The 18,574-nt window shown below is 39.1% G+C and overlaps 1 protein-coding gene across 1 annotated transcript in view; it reads right to left on the bottom strand.

Annotated features, from left to right (window-relative positions):
• The window catches only part of ANXA13 (annexin A13), an 83,633-nt gene that overhangs the window by 51,531 nt on the left and 13,528 nt on the right, over positions 1–18,574 (bottom strand). The window lies entirely within an intron of this gene.

The raw sequence follows: 18,574 nt of genomic DNA, 5'->3' as shown, positions 1-18,574 counted from the left end.
TAACTCTGACCTGCCTTGTGCAGAGTTGGTTCCAAATGGTAGTGTTTTAGTCAGTTTTTAGTCATTAATAGCTTATAGACAGACTATTCACATGAGCCTAGACATTTCAGAAGTAAAATATTAAGTCCATTCCATGGATATTTGCAAATATCTGGATGTTTGATGCTGTTTGGAAATAACGCTGGAATATTTTCATCTTTTAATTCAAATTATATGGCCTTGTAGAAGTATTTTTATCTTGGTCTACTGATATTTGCAACAAGAACCTCTTTCCCACAAAACTCTGACGGGCATAGTCTATGAAGTTTTGTAGCAACTTTGCTACAAAACTAACAGCATTAGTCATACATTCCACAAACACATATTAACGATTTGCTTTTGGCAAGGCAGTGTTTACTACTTTGTTTTAAACACACCTCTTGAGCCCCTCCTATGAGATTTTTGACTAATGGAGAAAAAATATATTCCAAATGCATTTTAAAAGCATGGTATCCTGTTGTGAAAACCAACAACAAAGGGTAATCACAATGATAAAGCATAACAGTATCAATCACGATTTCATAGTTTAAATTTCTCCACATGCTAACCCAAATTAAAACTCTATTTGTTTGGTTCCCAAAGGCAGTAAATACTTACATGACGATTGCCCATTTTCGTTTTTTTCTGAGATAGTTGTTCTGTGTTTCATTAAGAGATTAGTTCTCCTGCAGGCCAAGTTTATAATGGTTTTCCCAGGGCATAATATCTCTTGAGTTTAATAAGTAACTTTTGGCTTTGAATTTGAATACATTGTTGGGGATGGGTAGGGCGTGGCGATAGCTACAAATGACCTTCACCTGCCCAAGCTGTCTTGGTAGGCCATCTTTTTCAAATAAAATATTCATTAATAAATCTAGTGTAGGCTTTTTAAGTTGAATGTGTTATTCACAGCTAAAGGGCTGAAACTGCCTCACTTCTAGATTATTCAAAGAGTTATTTTTTGCAGGGGAGGAGAGTGTTCCTTTAAAATTTTTAACCTTAAAAAAGTATTACTCAAACAAGCCTGAAAAATCTTACTATTTTACTAACATCACTATTATTATTACAGTGAATCTTCTTGAAGGCGACATTGAGTTATGCTAACATTTTTATAATTTAACCAGTTTTTAAATTAAAAAAATATGTGCAGAGGGTACATTTTTTCCTAATAATATGAAAAGTTACCATGAAAAGTAAGCCCTGACCTCCTAGCCCTTCTTCCCAGCGGTTTCTTGTAAGTCCTTCCAGAAATGGTACACATATACAGTCATGTCGGCTATTTCTCTATTTATCTGTCTCTCTCTCTCTCTTTCTGTCTATCTATCTATCTCTGGTCTGTTTTTTCCTCAACAAATGGGTTTGTACAATGCGTTCTGTTCCATGCCTTATATGCTTCATGTTCTAAAGAGATACATGACATTGGCATATTTCTTTTTCAGTGGCCACATGGTAGTCTATTATGGGGATGAACCAAACCTTATTTCATCAGTCCACCATTCAAGGTCATTTAGGTTGTTCTGGTCTTTTTCATGAATATCTTCATTTACGCACCTTTGTGTGTGTGTGCATGTTTATCTGTAGAATAAAATCTTAGAGTAGAAGGGCCGGCTGGAGTACTTACATTTAAAATTCCAATAGATGTTGCCAAGTTGTCTTCCGTACAGGCATAAAAATGCTGAGCCACTTTCAAAGACCAGCTGACCCATGAGGCTGACTTTCAAAAGTTAAATGCGTACTTCCCTACAATAATATGCCAGTAGCTATTTCCCCATATACTGGCCAACACTAAACATTACGACAGTTTTTCATTTCTGCCAATTTTGAAGATGAAAAATGGTTATCTTACTGTTTAATTTACATTCCTTTCTTTTGATATTCTTAAAATTATATATCCCATTCCTTAAATTTATATGAATTTTTCTGTGGTCTGCTTGTTTATGTCATTTTTATTTTGAGTTATTAGTCTTTTCATTATTTATATATAACAACACTTTATTTATAGTAAAATCTAGGCCTTTGTCAAGTGTAACAATTATTTTTTTCCCAAGTTGTTGTTTGTCTTTTGTCTCTGTTTATGTTTTGTGCGTGTATGTGTGTGTCAAGAAAGTGTTTGTTTTTATGTATTTAAATATATCAATCTTTTTATTCTTTGGCTTGCTTAGAAAAAGTCTCTGCATTAAAATGATTAAAACTTCTTGTACATTTTCTTCAAGTTCTTTTAATGGCTTCATTCTTTAAGGCTTACCTCTTTGATCCATTTGGAATTGATTTTGATATAGAGTAAGGAAGGAATGAATTTAGCTTTAGTTTTGCTTATTCAGTCGATCCAAATAGTTATGAAATAATTCATCTTTCATCTTCTGGTCTAAGATGCTGTCTTTATTTTATGCTAAATTCCCGTATAACATAGTATTAAAATTCTGATAGATGTATTAAATTCTGGTTATCTATATTCATTCTTTTCTTCTTTTAACCATTATCTATTGAGTACCTTGGACGTGCTAATGTTGGAAGTATAACAGTGAACAAGATGGATGCGAATTTTCTGTACCTAGAACTTATAGCCATGCGGCAGAGCTCTACAAGAAACAAACAATTACAAATTGTTGTATGGGCTGTGAAGAAAAGAAACAGGATGCTGTAATAGAGGCTAACCTGTGTGTGTGTGTGTGTGTGTGTGTGTGTATGTGTGTACTTACTTTAAATAGAGTTAGGGCTCTTCAAGGAGCTAACATTTAAGCTGTGGACCAATGGATGAGAAGAAAAGAGAAAAGTGAAAGTATTCCAGATCAGATGTTCTTAGCTTGTGCTAAGGCTCAGAAATAGGAAAGAGCTTTGCAAATTAGAGGAAATGAAAGATGGCCAGAGAGACTGGAGTTTGTTATGCTCCAGGCGGGATGCAGTGTGCTGGCGATACAGTGGTGAACCAGACAAAATTCTTGGAATTAGTGGAGTTGCGGAGAAGACAAGAAGACATAAGTTAAGAACCAATGTTTAGACGATTCACTAGTATTTTGTCGTTGGTGTCTAATTTAGTGCTCTGTAGTCCACTGTCTCATTTACTAGCCCCAGACTTCTCAAGACCAAGTCCTCCCTGCCTTACCGCTGTGTCGCTGACCCCTCCTAGAACACTTGATCAGTGACATCTCCGGCCCTCCCAGCCTCTCCCGCCCCAGGCTGTTGAAGCTCAAAGTTCGGGAGGAACAATTTGACATGCAGTGCTGATATGAAGATAAATTTTGCTCATGGGTGCTGAGTTACTGAGCACAAGAGATGCGTAAAGAAGAGATATAGTTTATGGCTCCAATGAGGGGTAAGATAGAAAGTTTAGAGGCCAAGTAAGAAGCTGACACACCTTTTTTTTTTTCTAGATCACCACCACCACAACCACCTCTTGATTATTTAAATTTGCCCGTAGTCAAATTTGGATTTGACTGAAATAGAACAGTTCCTAGCATCATCTCCTCCTTTTCTCCTTCCCTAGTTGGATGGGTATGTAGCAAGGTGACCAATAATTCCAAACAACAGCTGCAGGGGGGAAGGAAGGGGAATTCCTATGACCCCACGCCATTTCTGGAGGATGTCATGGCTGGAGGCCCAGAGGAGAGAAGGAGAACTGCCTGGGAAAGATGAGTGAGAAGACATGACTGGGGGGAGAGAGGGTATGAGAAGAGTGATGGGAGGGATTTGGGTTTTTTTTTTGTATCATTATAAATATTTAGTGATTCTGAATTATTACAGGTGCTGCTGTATAATAAAGCAATATCTTCCTTTACTGGACTGGGCCTATTTATTTACATCTCTTGGATTTTGGTGGTTCTCAAAGTGGTGATGCCAGCCAAAGTTTTGATTTCCTTCCAACATTATGAGTCTCAATAACAGTCATAAACCAGTCTTGCCAAAGGGAGTCTTTGCTTCTGTATCGCCCACCAAAGTTAAGTTTCTAATGCTTCTTAAAAATGTTACTTATAATCTGTTATGGGTTAAATTGTATCACCCCCAAAAGATACGTTGAGGTCTTAACCCTCAGTACCTGTAAATGTGACTTTATTTGGAAATAGGGTCTTTGCCAATGTAACCAAGTTAAGACAAGGTCATTAGGGTGGGCCTGAACCCGTTATAACTGGTGCTCTTATAAGAAGAGGAAAATGTCGTGTGAAGACACAGACACACTGGAGAAGGCCGTGTGATGACAGAGGCAGAGGTTGGAGTGATTTAGCTGCAAGCCAAGGAACATCAAGGACTGATGGCCACCACCAGATGCCAGGAAGAGGCAGGGAAGGATTCTCCCCTACAGGTTTCAGAGGGAGAACAGCCCTGCTGACACCTTGATTTTGGACTTCTAGCCTTCAGAACTGTGAGACAATAAATCTGCGTTGTTTAAAGCCACCCAATTTGTGGTATTTTGTTACAGCATCCCTAGGAAACTAATGCAACATCTAAAAAAACAAAAAACAAAAACCCCTTATCAGTCACTATGATTCTCATAGCAAATATATTATGCTGTTGTGGGACAGCAGAATTGGCTACCCCAAAATGTGTCTCTTTGGCATGAGGATTACTTTGGGCTGGTTACTTTTAAAAAACTGCAGAAGGGAAAGAAGCTCTGAAAAGTAGAAGTTACCCCTTGTAAGAGGCATTTATGTTTATAAGGGAAATCTCCGTTTGTAAAGGTATCTCCCTCTCTGTACCAGGAAGAACAGGGGATGACCTTGGTTCTAGAAACTCTTATCAGTGCAGAAGACAAGGGCTTAAATCTGCATACTCTTGTTTACTGTGCTTTCTGGCAATCTCCCATAGCTGACTACCTCCACCCCCAACATCCTCCTTTGTCTTTAGCTGAAGGTAGTATTTAAGGTGAGAACCTCCACCATCTTGTCGAGATATTCAGTTTCCTTGGGTCTCTCCCAGGTATACACATTATAAAGCTTTGTTTGATTTTCTCCTGCTATTTGGTGTCATGTCACTTTAATTTGTAGCCCAGCCAGAAAGGACCCAGAGTGGATAGAGGATAGTCTTCCTCCCCTTCAGTTTGGCGATTTGAACAGGATAAAAATTTCACTGACTGGATGCTCTTCACTCCTGAACTACTGCAGCTGAGAGGTCATGGACCCCTGACAAGAGCCGGCAGGTGGTGAGAGTTCGTACCATGTCAGTCTCCTGGATCTCTGCCTGCAGTGTCCAGTGGTAGTGAGAGTGGTGCGTTTTTTTCCTTTTCTAAATTTAGATTAGCAGGAGAAAATATCGGTGAAGCCAGCTTCTTGGACTCAACAACTCTAGGATCTGGTTGAGTACTGATTGGTTAATTGATCCTTTTCCTCCCAGAAATAGTCACTATTTCTCCTTGTCTCTGTCTTTTTTTGTTTTTCGTCATAAGACACAGGCCTCTCTATAAGCCTGTTGTCCGGAGTTTGGCTTTGTGACCTCTCTGGTCTCCGCCATCCAGAGGATGTATGTACCTGCATGCATCTTGGCAGCCAGTCAAGTAGACTGGGTTTCTGGGACACACTCCTTGTCCGGCTGTGTCTGCTCTCAGGGGTTTGTCATAAGGGGTCCCATTTGCTTTCATAAGGGGCCTTTGTCATCTCAACCTTTGTTGCTTGTTGTGCTTTCTTATTTTGGGGAGTGAATTCTCTTGATCTCTTTTGGGGATGCCTCTTGTGACCAGGGTTAAGCTTTGGTCTGAGTCACTGTTAAGATCCTACTCATCAATGTGGCCAGACAATGGATCGTTTAAATTGGAGAAACTTATAAATTGGGGGAAAAAATTTTGTGAGAGCTCTCACCATAATTGTTTTATTGGTACCTATGAAAAGGCCAAATTAAGAAAAAAAGAAAAAAAAAATTAAATGACTAGTCTTAAGACCCTGACTCAGGTTACAACTAAATTGAGAAAATGTAAAGGTGTAAGTGTTCATAAGATTATAAAGGTTGGAATGTTTGAGATAATTTTATATAAAGAGGTTAAATCAACTTTGCCTGAGTATGTTTTAAAATATCTGACTGGGAATGCTTCCCCTGTCCAAAATTATAAGACCAAGACCTCTTGATAAAGTCCTAATAAAAACTATAATTAGAGGGGGGCCGGCCGGCCCAGTGGCGCAAGCAGTTGGGTGCTCGCGCTCCGCTGCGGCGGCCTGCGGTTCGCTGGTTCGGCTGGGGGTTCGCTCGTTCGGATCCCAGGCATGCACTGACTCACTGCTTGTTGAGCCATGCTGTGCCGGCGTCCCGTATAGAGTGGAGGAAGATGGGCACGGATGTTAGCCCAGGGCCAGTCTTCCTCAGCAAAAAAAGAGGAGGATTGGCAGACGTTACCTTGGGGCCAATCTTCCTCACACACACAAAAAATAATAATAAAAAAAATAAAAAATCTGTGATTAAAGGTATAAGAGTTGATGGAATTCAGATGAAATTTTGTAGAAAAATTGATATATTTATGGGCTTTCATGTGAAGTGACTGTATCTCTTTTTGCCTGATTGTATTATAGATTGTATTATGGGAATCACTGGGAAAAGGGAATGTTTCCCATGCCTAATGGTAAAATAGCATATAAATCTGCCCTTCAGACAGTGTTAATTAAACTTAGAAAAAGGAAGTCAATAGGGTTGCCTGAGCCCACACTGTGTGAGATAAAAACTAGAGACTATCAGGTGCTAATAAAGGAAGATAACAGGAGCTTCCCCACCCCCCAAGGTAAATTGGTCTAGGGTTAAAGTGTATGTTTAGAAAGGTACAGACTTTTAAAGGTGTGATACATTGTCCTGAAAGTTTTAGAACATACAAATCTTTTGATTCACCTCTTAAGTTAAAATTTTCCCTGATATTAAAAAAAAAAAGCAACTGCAAAAAAATGTAGCTGGAAGGGTGGGTCAACTTCTTTGTCATTCAAACTGTAATCCAGTTCTTTGGGGACCTGGAAGCAACTGTCTTTGTCTTACAAATCTATGCAAGGCTGGAGTTATGGTTCAAAGTTCTAGAAAATAGTCCAAAGTTCATTGGCCAATCCCAAAGCCTCCACTCTGAACTCCGGTGACTTGTGCAAGTGCTTAACAAAAGGGGAGATTCCTAAGACTGAAAGAAAAAAAAATGGGAAAAGAAGCTTTTGCAGATGCAAACTACTAAAATTTTTAACAAATTTAAAAATATAAAATCTTTTAAAGACACACACATAAACATCAGACAGATGCAACAAAGGTGTGTGTGTCTCTATATACGTTACATGTGTGTGATATTTTACCTCCAGATGGTAAAGCCAAAATTAATAACTCTGTTTAATTGGCTTAAAGTAAGTGCTTACATGTCTTTCAAGTTAGTGTGATATGAAATAATCTTTGGTGAATGAAAGCTGGTTTAAGTTTGTTGATTTGGTTGAAATAGGCGTGTCCTTAGAGTTGTCAGTATTTGGATATGGCGCTCACATGCAGCCTGGGTTTGCTAGTCAAATAAGCTCATGTCATCCCTCTTATAAATTTGTCAGCAAAAATAGCTTTAAATGACAGCTAATTTCTTCCAGTGTCTCACGAAGTTTTCTTGGGTAATCTAAACATAATCGTTGGGAACAAATGATTTAGATGTAAGTGATTTAGAATTTATAGATAAACTTCTAGCAATAATTATAGTTTGTACTTAAAATAACTTCCAAAATCTCTTTGGTAACTTGAAACTCTGAAGTTTGCTAGGTTAAATTAAATGATAAAAATTCATTAAGTATTTAGATCATTTTCAATTAAGACAAGATATTAGTTATGAACTACTAAATATAAGATTATCTACTTTTGGCTTCTTATTACAGAAAAACTAAAAAGTGTTTTGGATCTATTGGTAAACATGTCTTGTGTTTTATTAAAAGATTGTACTATAAAGTAACATGATTCTAGAAATTATGAAAAGTGTTTATAAATTTCCAAACCACAGAATGCTAACGTAAAATAAAGTTTATAATTGCTTACCTCTTAGTTTTTACTTAAAAATTAAGGTTTCTAAGGGTTAAAATTCTAATATGTGATTAAGGCTACTGGAAATTAATAAGGAATATATGTTTGTATTCAAGGAAAGTAAGATATGTTTTTAGTAAAGAAGGTATGAAGAATGGAAATATTTTTATTTGTTTTGTTAAGAAAGATAAATTTGTCCCAAAGTACTAGGAGGAAAAAAAGAAAAGAAAAGCGTGGGACAAATTCTGAATGTAAAAATGGTTATAGAAGGTTTATGAAAGAGGAATTCTGAAAAACGAGTTTTGTATGTGGTCAAGTTGGGTAAGGTTAAAATGAATCTAATTAAGTAAATAAGTTTTAATGTCAAAAGTAAACTGATACAAAATTAGCATTTGGTTTTTTTTCTCTCTCTCTTAAAAGGATAATTTCTTAACTTCTAGTATGCTTTTAGTAACGAGATTATAAAAGGTCTTTACTTTGAATAGTTTACCAGAAGGGTAGGAATTTTGTGTTCTATCAAAATAAATTTCCTATGTTGTTTTTATCAGTCTCTAATCACAGGTGCTAAGATTTTTCATACAGCTATTTAATTTTCTGCATTTGCCTAAAAATCTTTGTCACCCTGGTTAAATGGATAACTAAGCATTGTTTCATAGGGAACTATGATATTGCGTGGGTAAGCATTATTGATATAAGTGTTTTAAAAATTATATAACATTCCTAGAACTCTGATCTGTCCTAGTTATCAGTCTTAATTCTAGTTGTTATCTTGAAACATAACATGTCACGTAATAACCAAATTTCTTTGTCAAATGTCATTTTTGAAGTCTTTTGTTGTTTACAGACTGTTATTGTTTTACTCTGACGCTTTTGCAAATGTTTTCATCTTCAGAGAGAGTCATGGAAAGGACTCTAGCACTTACTCTAGAATACAGGTTTCTGACAAACTTTCCGATTATAAAACTGAACTAGGTAAGAAATTACAAAACTCTAGCAGAGAAACTAATGGCCCTGTAAAACTGCTAACAGAAGATTAAGATCAAGAACTGATTACACAGGACTGAATGAACTGATGAGGATGATTATAATTTTTATGATTTTTCATTTGAAATATTGCTGATTTTTTTTTATTAATGTTTTGTTTTCAGATTTAAGGAAAACATTTTCTATTAAGCTATGACTTATAGCAATTTGGTAAATTATACTTTTGTAAGCAGAATTGAAATATTTGTCTTTTTCTCTCTACCTGATTTCTCCAGAATTTGGAAACTCTTAGTAAGTAAATAACCTTATTTCATGGCAATATAGTTATTTGCATAAGTTCAATAGGAATCTGTTCTCCTTATAACAGGACACAATTGGAAACATTGGTTATATTACCAAAGCTTTGACTGGGATGTTATATTTGGAAAAAAAACATACAGACTCAGATATGACAAGACAACTTTTGAGAGGCAAAAATTGGAGTTTGTGGAATAAAGCCACGTGGAAATATTGGTCTGGTACCTTATGTACAGCGTTCCAAACAACACTTACTGCATAAGTAAGGAATGTCACTTATCTGGCAGGTGCAAGGAGCCTCGAAATATTTGGGGGAACCTTGAAAAGAGAGGAATTCACCCAAATCTGTAGGTATTGCAGGTGAAGTCGGATGACAAAATCCTTGGCTGGGCTTTCCTGGCCTCGAAAGGCCTTTAAAGTTCAATCTGAGATTCCTTATAAAAAGTAGCAGCAAAGCAGATTTAAAAGAGCCTATATCATCAGTTGCTATTCTTGCTGTACTTATGTAAATAATTGGACCAAATTTATTGAAACTAGACAATTTGTAAACCAGTTAGTCTTAATTTGGCTATCTTTTACAAAGAATGAGGATGATTTTAGAGAGAAAATTTATATTTCAGTAAAACTATAGTACACATTTGTGGATATTAGATCCTACTTTTGTTTAATTGTCTTTTAGGTTTTTGTTTTATATCTGTTGACTGGACTGGATCCTGAATTCTTCTAGTCTCCTGAAATATCTGGCTACAAATCTCCCAACTAAAGTTTTCTATTTTTTCTGTCATTTTCGTTTGGAATCACTGAGAACTGAACCTGCCCTTTTTCCTGAAGCATTGCAAACTGAAGCTGGAGGACTTGATATAAACTTAACAGAGATTAACCGATGACATCCTCAGAGACATTTTAAACTGCAAAAGATTCTTTGACGCTGATATCTAGAAATCTTCTTGAGTGGCTATCCTCTGAACTCAGAAACTGGTTTATAATTTTCTCCAACCATTATCCTTGTTTTTCTTTTGTTTCAATAGAAGTGCTTCTTATTAAATACCTGATTGCTTGCTTCCATAAGATAGGCATAATTTTGTGAGCCCACCTGCATCACTGCCTTCTAAAATGAATTTAACTGGACCGATCTATTATCAGGACTAAGAAATGTGCTCAATGAGATGGAACAATCTACCAACTCAGCTTCTGGACTGTGAAACTTCTTTAAGTTTCAAAAGGACTGTGAAACTTCTTAGTTTCAAAGGCAGGACTATGGGAGATCAGAATTGGCCAGCCCAAAATGTGTCTTTTTGACATGAGGATTATTTTGGGCTGGTTACTTTTAAGAAACTGCAGAAGGGAAAGAAGCTCTGAAAAATAGAAGTTACCGTTTGTAAGAGACATCTACATTTATGAGGGAAATCTCCATTTGTAAAGGTATCGCCCTCTCTGTACCAGGAAGGTACAGTGTGGAAGGCACGCACTTAAATCTGCATACTCTTGTTTACTGTGCTTTCTGGTAATCTCCCATAGCTGACTCTCCCACCCCCAACATCCTCCTTTGTCTTCAACTGAAGGCGATATTTAAGGTGAGAACCTCTGCTGTCTTGTCAAGAAACTCAGTTTCCCTGGGTCTCTCCCATGTATACGTGTTATAAAGCTTGTTTGATTTTCTCCTGCTATTTGGTCTCATGTCAATTTAATTTGTAGCCCAGCCAGAAAGGACCCAGAATGGGTAGAGGATAGTCTTCCTCCCCTTCACTGTATAATTTGTATTTAATAAAATTTCCAATTGTTACCAAACAAGCTTCGTTTTACCCGCTGCACAATATGCCAAAAAAAAAGACAAAGAATTTGTGGCAGACAAAGGGTTTATTCACAAGGCAGCCAAGCAAGAAGATGGGAGAACAAACCTCAAATCCACCTCCCTGAAAACGGGTATTAGGCACATTTATGGGAGAGAGGGGCAGGGTAGCCTGAAGTGTGGGAGTAGATGATTAGTGGTAAGGAGAAGTGAAGTAATTCATGATCTGCACAAGCATAGTGAAGCTTCATGGCTCTTCGTAGGATGCGTGTTCACAAAAAATGGTGGCATTAGCATGACCTGAGGGTGGACTTTTAGGCCTCCTGATGTCAAAGGGCACCTATCAGCCATCCACACAGGCCCAAGTGATGAGTTGGGGGTCTTAATTGGCCTGAACCGGACAAGCAGCTGACTCTCAGTTCCTGAAAAATTTAAGCCCCTGTTACCATGGTGACCCAAGAGCCAGAGATGTAATCTATAGTATGGGGTTTAGTAACGCATTATCTAACTACTTTTGCAAACAGACCACTAACCGAGTATAGTTAAAGAAAGTTGGCTCCTGGGCCGGCCCTGTGGCTTAGCGGTTAGGTGCGAGCGCTCCGCTACTGGCGGCCTGGCTTTGGATCCTGGGTGTGCACCGACACACTGCTTCTCCGGCCATGCTGAGGCCGCGTCCCACATACAGCAATTAGAAGGATGTGCAACTATGACTTGCAACTATCTACTGGGGCTTTGGGGAAAAAAAGGAGGAGGATTGGCAATAGATGTTAGCTCAGAGCCGGTCTTCCTCAGCAAAAAGAGGAGGATTAGCATGGATGTTAGCTCAGGGCTGATCTTCCTCACCAAAAAAAAAAAAAAAAAGTTGGCTCCTGGTTTCACATTTAGAAATACTTTGGGAAAATCTCATATCATATGGTAATAAGACCACAAGTATTTCAGGTTATTTTGTAGCCATATGGTACTTAAAATAACAAAAGCACACAGATGCTTATTTTCTAAATATAACAATCAACTTGAACACTTGCCTAATATCTATTTCTGCAGGGAGAATTATTAGTCATTTATTTATTTAGTACAATTCAGATAGAACCCAAAAATTATTGTTGATTTTTGGACTGACATTTTCCTCCACATAAACAAAAGCAAAATATTAGTATTTTGTCATGTTTGTTCATAGTATTTTGTTTCCCTCTACATTTGTTAATAAATATCCAAGAGCAGAGACAGGCCTATTGCTCGGCAAATCCACACAGTGTCTGCATGCAATGGCTACTTAATAAAAATTGTTGCTTGACTAAGACAAAAAGACTGAAGTCTGCAGGAAACGATTATAGTTGCTGAAAACAACTATTGATACTGAGCAATGGGCTCGCTCTGCTTGCCGTGATCTGAGCCAATTAATCACAATGAGTTATGGATCAAGAAAGGACGTTTAATTAGATTAGACTAGCTGGCAAATTGGAAGACGGGTGATTAATGTCTCAAAAAACCCATCTTCAAAGATTACAAAATCTTGAGGCAGTTATATAGGGAAAATGGGCAGTAAGGAGGGGGTTTAGAAATGTACATGACAGACTCCAGGATCTCTCATTGTTCTTTTCTTCTGTCGAAGATGATGAATATTCTACAGGTGTTCTTTCTTTCTGGCGACCTTCTTATTCTCTGGGAAAATTCATTAAAATTGTTAAGAACAAAGCTATCAGAGTACCTCAGCAGGAGTATGTGCACAGGATCAGGGCCAGAAAATCATGAAAGCACGCAGCAATTTATAATGATCACACGCTAGAAACGTTTCAACTAGGAAAGGGCTATTTAGTACAACAAGATGGCTTGACTTCTGTTCACTTACAAGATGGCCTTACTTATGTTCACTTACACTGTGTTTCTATACTTCTATCCTCTTCCAGCAGTAAAAACCCTAAAAGTAACACATTTCATCTTGCAAGCATAAAAACAAAAATCTCACAGAATAAAATGCCTTCTTCACTCACTGATTGGTTAGCAAGTACTTATTGTGTATTTGCCGCATGTAAGACACTGTGCTGGGCTACAAGGCATATGAAAAATCTAGGACACAGCTCCCGCCTCTGGCCTGTCAGGTGCTTATACTCTAGTTGGGGAAATAAAACATCCATATAAGAAAAAACATCTTGATTTAATGTAGCATTTTGTGGCAAAAAACCCACAACACTGGGAGAGCAAAGACCTGGGTTTTAGGCTGGTCTCTGGTACAAGAAAGGAGTGTGATCATATCAGAGTCACACTCTTTAGGTCTTGGGTTTCTACTAGACAAATGTAAGAGTTGAACTTCATCTCTACATTTACTTGTAGACCTAAAATACAATTTGGATTTAGGAAGGTATATTGGGACTCTTTTTATTACAAGTGACTGAAAGTCTGACTTAAGCAAATAAGGAATTTATTGGCTCACATAATTTGATACAGTAGTCAGCTTCAGGCATAGCTGGATCCAGCTACTCAAAATATATGCCCAGGATCCACTGTCTCTCTATTTCTCAGTTCTGCTTTCTCTCCTCTCAAAGGTATCTCCTCTCTCAAAGGCAAGATGGCTGCCAGTGGATCCACATTTTCATCCTCACAATTCCAAAACTAGCAAAAAGAAAATGAGAGCATTCCATTTGCTTAAATTTGGATATATGTCTTAGTCTGATTCTCTTGCTCAAATTGGGACCCACACTCATCTCTGAACCGACCACCATGGCTGGAGGGAGGTGGTGAGGACTGGGTTTCACATCACCTGTAGAGCTAAGAGAGGAGCAGACCCCACTCAAACCAGGTGGCCTTAGAGTGGGGAAGGGGTGGTCACCCAGAGAAAATTGGGGTGCTCTTAATGACAGAAGGGTGAATGGATGGTAGGCTGGCTAAAACAAGAGATGTCCAATACAGAAGAGCAGCATAAGGGAAGTAAGAGAATAGAAAGAGGGAAAAGGGAGAGGGTCATGAGGATGGGAGGAGAAGGTGGAATTAGCAGCCCAGAGTGTGTTGAGCCCACTCAGAGGCTGGGAATTGACATCAGAGTCACCAAAAGAGGAGTGAAATGTCCTTCCCCGTGGAGCTTTCACGTCCGGTACAGCTTTGTGTGCATCCTCTTGGGCTGACCTGCCTGTGATTGGCCACTGCCACAGGCACATTCAACAGCAGCCCCTGCACCCGTGCAGCGGCCCTCTTCCGACGGCTCCGTCCTGTGGACTTGGTCCTTGTGAGCTGTGCTCAGTGCCGGCTGGTGGCTGGGGCTCCAGTGCCAGTGCTTCTGTGAAGATGAGCCACCACCTTGGCCTATACTGCAGAATTTCAGAACCCAGCACCCATGCATTAACACACACGTATTGATCACTAAGTAAGGAGTGTTATAACACTGTGCTAGGCACCATGGGGTAGAAGAAAGGAAGGCAAAAAACACCGTGCTTGCCGTCTAACAACTTAAAATTTGTTTGTAGGGAATAAGATGTTAAAAAGTACAATTGGAATCCAGGATATAATTGAGGGACTAAATGACTGTTATGGACAAGATATGTTACAGAACTTGGGAAAGAAGATAGTGGCGCAAATGCATGAGGAAGACTTGGTGGGGGCATGGGCCTTTCTCTAGGAGTTGTAGAGTGGCAAGAATTTGAAAGGGCTGTGGCGAACGGCATAGAGGGGATGGCATTGGAAGTGGTGAATGCCATTTAGGGAAAGATCAGGAGGCGAGCAGGAGTGTGATGTGTTTAGGGGAGAGGGAGAGTTGGGGAGACGTGGAAAGTTAATCTAGGTGAGAATGCCTGGACTTGAATAGGGGCAAAGGAGAAGCTACCGAAGAGAACCCAAGGTTTCCAACAGGAGTGACTGGGATTCAGTGCTGTGTCTTCAACAATGGGGAAATCAAGGAAAGAGCTACTCTAGGAGGGAAACTAGAAGCTGAGGTGCCAGAAGACCCCCAAAGGGGAGAGTTCAGAGGGCAGGTGGAGGAAGAGGAACTGGGCTTGGCTGAGAAGTCAAGGATAGAACCAGATCAGGGAGCCATCCACATAGAGTGGTGTTCGAGTCTTGAGGCATGCGCGGCAGAGCGTGCAGAAAGAGAATAGAAGCTGAGTACGGGGCTTGGAAGGCATATTTAGAGGGTGGTAAGAAGAAAGAGCCCATCGAAGAAGTCAGAAGGTTCATCGGAGAAGGTGATAAAACGAAAACAAGATACAACTAATGAATGTGTAGCATTGGGCGATGCAGGCTGCCTCCCCCAGCTCAACCCTCACCCCACTGTGTTGTTTTCATTTGTTTCCCTGTTTGCACTGTTCTCACCCTGGAATAGGACTTCCCCTGGGCAGCGACTATCTCCTCTTCACCTTTCTATGTCTGGAGCATTTTATGGCACTTGTCGCATGGAAATAACAGCCGCCGAATTACAACACGTCTTTGTTGTAAGTAACAAAGACAACATGTCTTTGTTGAGTGAGTGACTGACAGCAATGAGTTCTTTAGAAAGCTGTCTGTCATAGGTTAGATATTGTTACGACAGCCTCCAAGGGATGTAAAAATTTCTTGAGCAGGAATTTAATTCCTGCAAATATTCCTTAAGTAAATGGAAAATTTGGCTGAAAAAAGCACGTGCGTGTGTGTGTGTGTGTGTGTGTGTACACAAGTTTTTCTCACTTTAAACCAATGCAGGTTAGGAAGACTGGGATTCTCACCTACACACCCAAAGGTGAACGAGTATGTGTGTGTGAGTGATTTTGTAATTCTTAAATTGTGTCCCATTAGCATTCTTTCAAAGGAGATTCGTTAGCACATTCTAATCCACTACTTAATGAATTAAACAGATAACTTATTGAGTGCCTACTATGTGCTAGGTACTCTGCTAGTCACTGGGGATTGGTGGTGACAACACCAAGTCCGGGCCCTGGTGGAGCTTACATTCTTTTGGGGGAAACATAAAGAAGATGACAAAGACACAAACAACATAATTACAGATTGTGAAAAGTGCGATGCTGTGATGGAAATGAACAGGCTGATATGAAGGTGAGCCAGGGGGGAGGCCAACTGTAGGGGGCAGCAGGGAGAGGCCTGTGTGAGGAGGGGGCCTTGCAGGCTATGGTGAGGGATTTGGCATTCATTTGCAGAGAACTGCAAAATCACTGAAGAATTTTAGATAAGAGAGAGGCAGGATCTGATTTAGTGTTTTAAGAGATTGCCCTAGCTGTGTGTATGTGATGGGGTTCAGGGGGCAAAGCAGAAGAAGAGAGACAGGTTAAGAGGCTTTTAGAGTGGAGCAAGTGACAGATGCAGGTGGTTTGGGTGCAGAGAGGGGTTTAGAGATGGGCACAAATGTGGAAGTGGAGCCAAGAGGACTCGCTGATGGGTTGGACATTGGGACAGAGTGCAAATGAAAATCAAGGATGTCTCTCCCAGATCTGAGGCTCAAGCCCCTGGGTAGAAGGTGGTGCCACTACCCGAGGGGAGGAAGACTGGGGTGGGGAGAAGAAATCTTGGAGCAAGGGGATCAGATTTTTGGCTTTGATCGTGTTAAGTGTGAAATGTTTACTAGACACCAAGTGGAGATGTCACACCAGCAGTTGGGTGTGAATGATGCCTGGGTTAGAGATACCTTTGGGAGTCATCGGCATATATGTAAGTCATAAGCGGGGTGGAGACTATTGATGGAGAGTCTGAGAACAGAGAAGAAGGGAGAAAAGAAGAGGGCCCAGGACTGAGACTTAGGTGTGCCAATGCTTACCTCCTAGACAGAGGCAGAGGAGGAGACAGCGGAGCAGCGAGTAAGAACAGAGGAAAATCGGAAGAATGTGGTGTCTAGAAAGGCAAAAGGGTGTTTCAAGAAGGAAAGTAGTTAACTATGCTGAATACTGCTGAGAGTAGTATGAAGAGAGCAAATTGTCTAAAATATATTTTATTTGTAAAAATTAACCTTATAGGTTTTCAGGAATATACATATCACATGAACAGAAGCAATCTTTTCTCAGATATTTTTATTTTTTAATTCTTGATTAATAATAAATAAATTCTTAGTTAATTAATTTAATTTTGGATTAATTAGTACATTTTATTAATTAATTTTTATTAATTTTAAATAATTTTTTTATTATTTAGTAAATTTAATTTAATTTGTGTAAAGAGATTTGATTAGAATCAGAGTTGGCCTGATTGGGATGAGGTAGGGTGGGTGGCTGCTCACAAGGTCACTCCAAGGACGTACAGGTTTCCCTGACCACCTCACCCACAAGCCCTCCACACCACCCTACTTCTCTGTAATTAGCTGGTGACCACAAGCAAGTCCCTTCTCTTTATGGGCTTCCATTTTTAAAACTCTAAAGTGAGGGGGTTAGACCAGTAAAGTCCCTTCTATCTTAAGACCACTTTGAATCTAAGATTCCAACTAGGACCATTTATATAGCCTTTTATTACTAAAGTGCATTCACATCAATAAAAAACAAGTTTTTTGTTGTTCCAAAAATTTGCTAATTTGTTAGCATTGCCTGTGATAATGTGCAAAAGAATATTTTTATTTCTGACTTTTTGTTTCATTATTGTAGGCAAAGCAGTGTCAGTAGCAAGATGCAGGATCCCCATTTTCAGACTCCTATTACTTTTATGGCATCTTAAAGCCTGTTCCATGTTATAAATTAAATTTTGCTTTATAAGGGTACACTATGACTAGATGCCTCAGATAAGAGCTCCTTGCCTTTTGAACTCCCCCACATTTTGGCTCTATGTTACTGGCTGACTTCAAGACCTGAACTTTCTATAAAGAAGGTACATGTCGAAAGTTATTTGCTCTGAGGCCCTTTGCTCTCTCAAGGACCACAGCGTGTGTGGGCTCCTCTCAGGAGTCTGATAAGCTTTATTTGATGATCTACACATGGTAAAAGGTAGACTAATGCAGTTCCATGAAAATCTTTTGTCAGCCTGCATTTCAGATCTTATGAATATTCCAGAACTATCTTTAAATAAAGGATGTAGAAAATTGTAATATAAATCATGCATAGTGATTTAACTTGTGAGTAAACAGAAAAATAACTAAGAGAACAGGAAGCTCATGCATCAGCTGCTGACTGTTATGTCCTAGGAAACGTAGTTGCCAAACGGTGAAGTGATGGAGGTCACCCATCGCTTTTTAACAGATGACTAAGCCTTCCTAACCTTTCCTGATAGTCAGGACTACTTTTAGAGAGAGAATTCTTGAAGTAACAAACGGAATCAAGCATTACCAGGAATTTAATTAGTAATTTAGATACAGAGACTTATTTTATTTTCCATAATTCATTTTTTGAAATCCCCCTTTTAATCCCACTCTTATATTTATCAGGCCCCTGAGAAGTGCAGGTTGAAATTTCGCGTTTTACTTTTGGGGTACATGTTCAGTGGCTAGAAAACCCAAAGCCTTTTAAATTATCAGTGAGTGAAGATATCTAGCCAAGTGCTATATACCCAGAAAATGTTTAATAGGTAGCTGAGAAAACAAACTAACACACAGACAAAATAATTATGTGTTGCGTGAATGCACAAAATGAACAGTGGTAAGAATTGAAAAAGGCACGT

Source organism: Ceratotherium simum, chromosome 23 (assembly GCF_057802395.1).
Source record: "Ceratotherium simum simum isolate JZ-2026a chromosome 23, ASM5780239v1, whole genome shotgun sequence".
In the NCBI taxonomy this organism is placed as follows: domain Eukaryota; kingdom Metazoa; phylum Chordata; class Mammalia; order Perissodactyla; family Rhinocerotidae; genus Ceratotherium; species Ceratotherium simum.
Note: the sequence above shows the minus strand (reverse complement) of the source record. Positions and strands in the feature narration are given on the sequence as shown.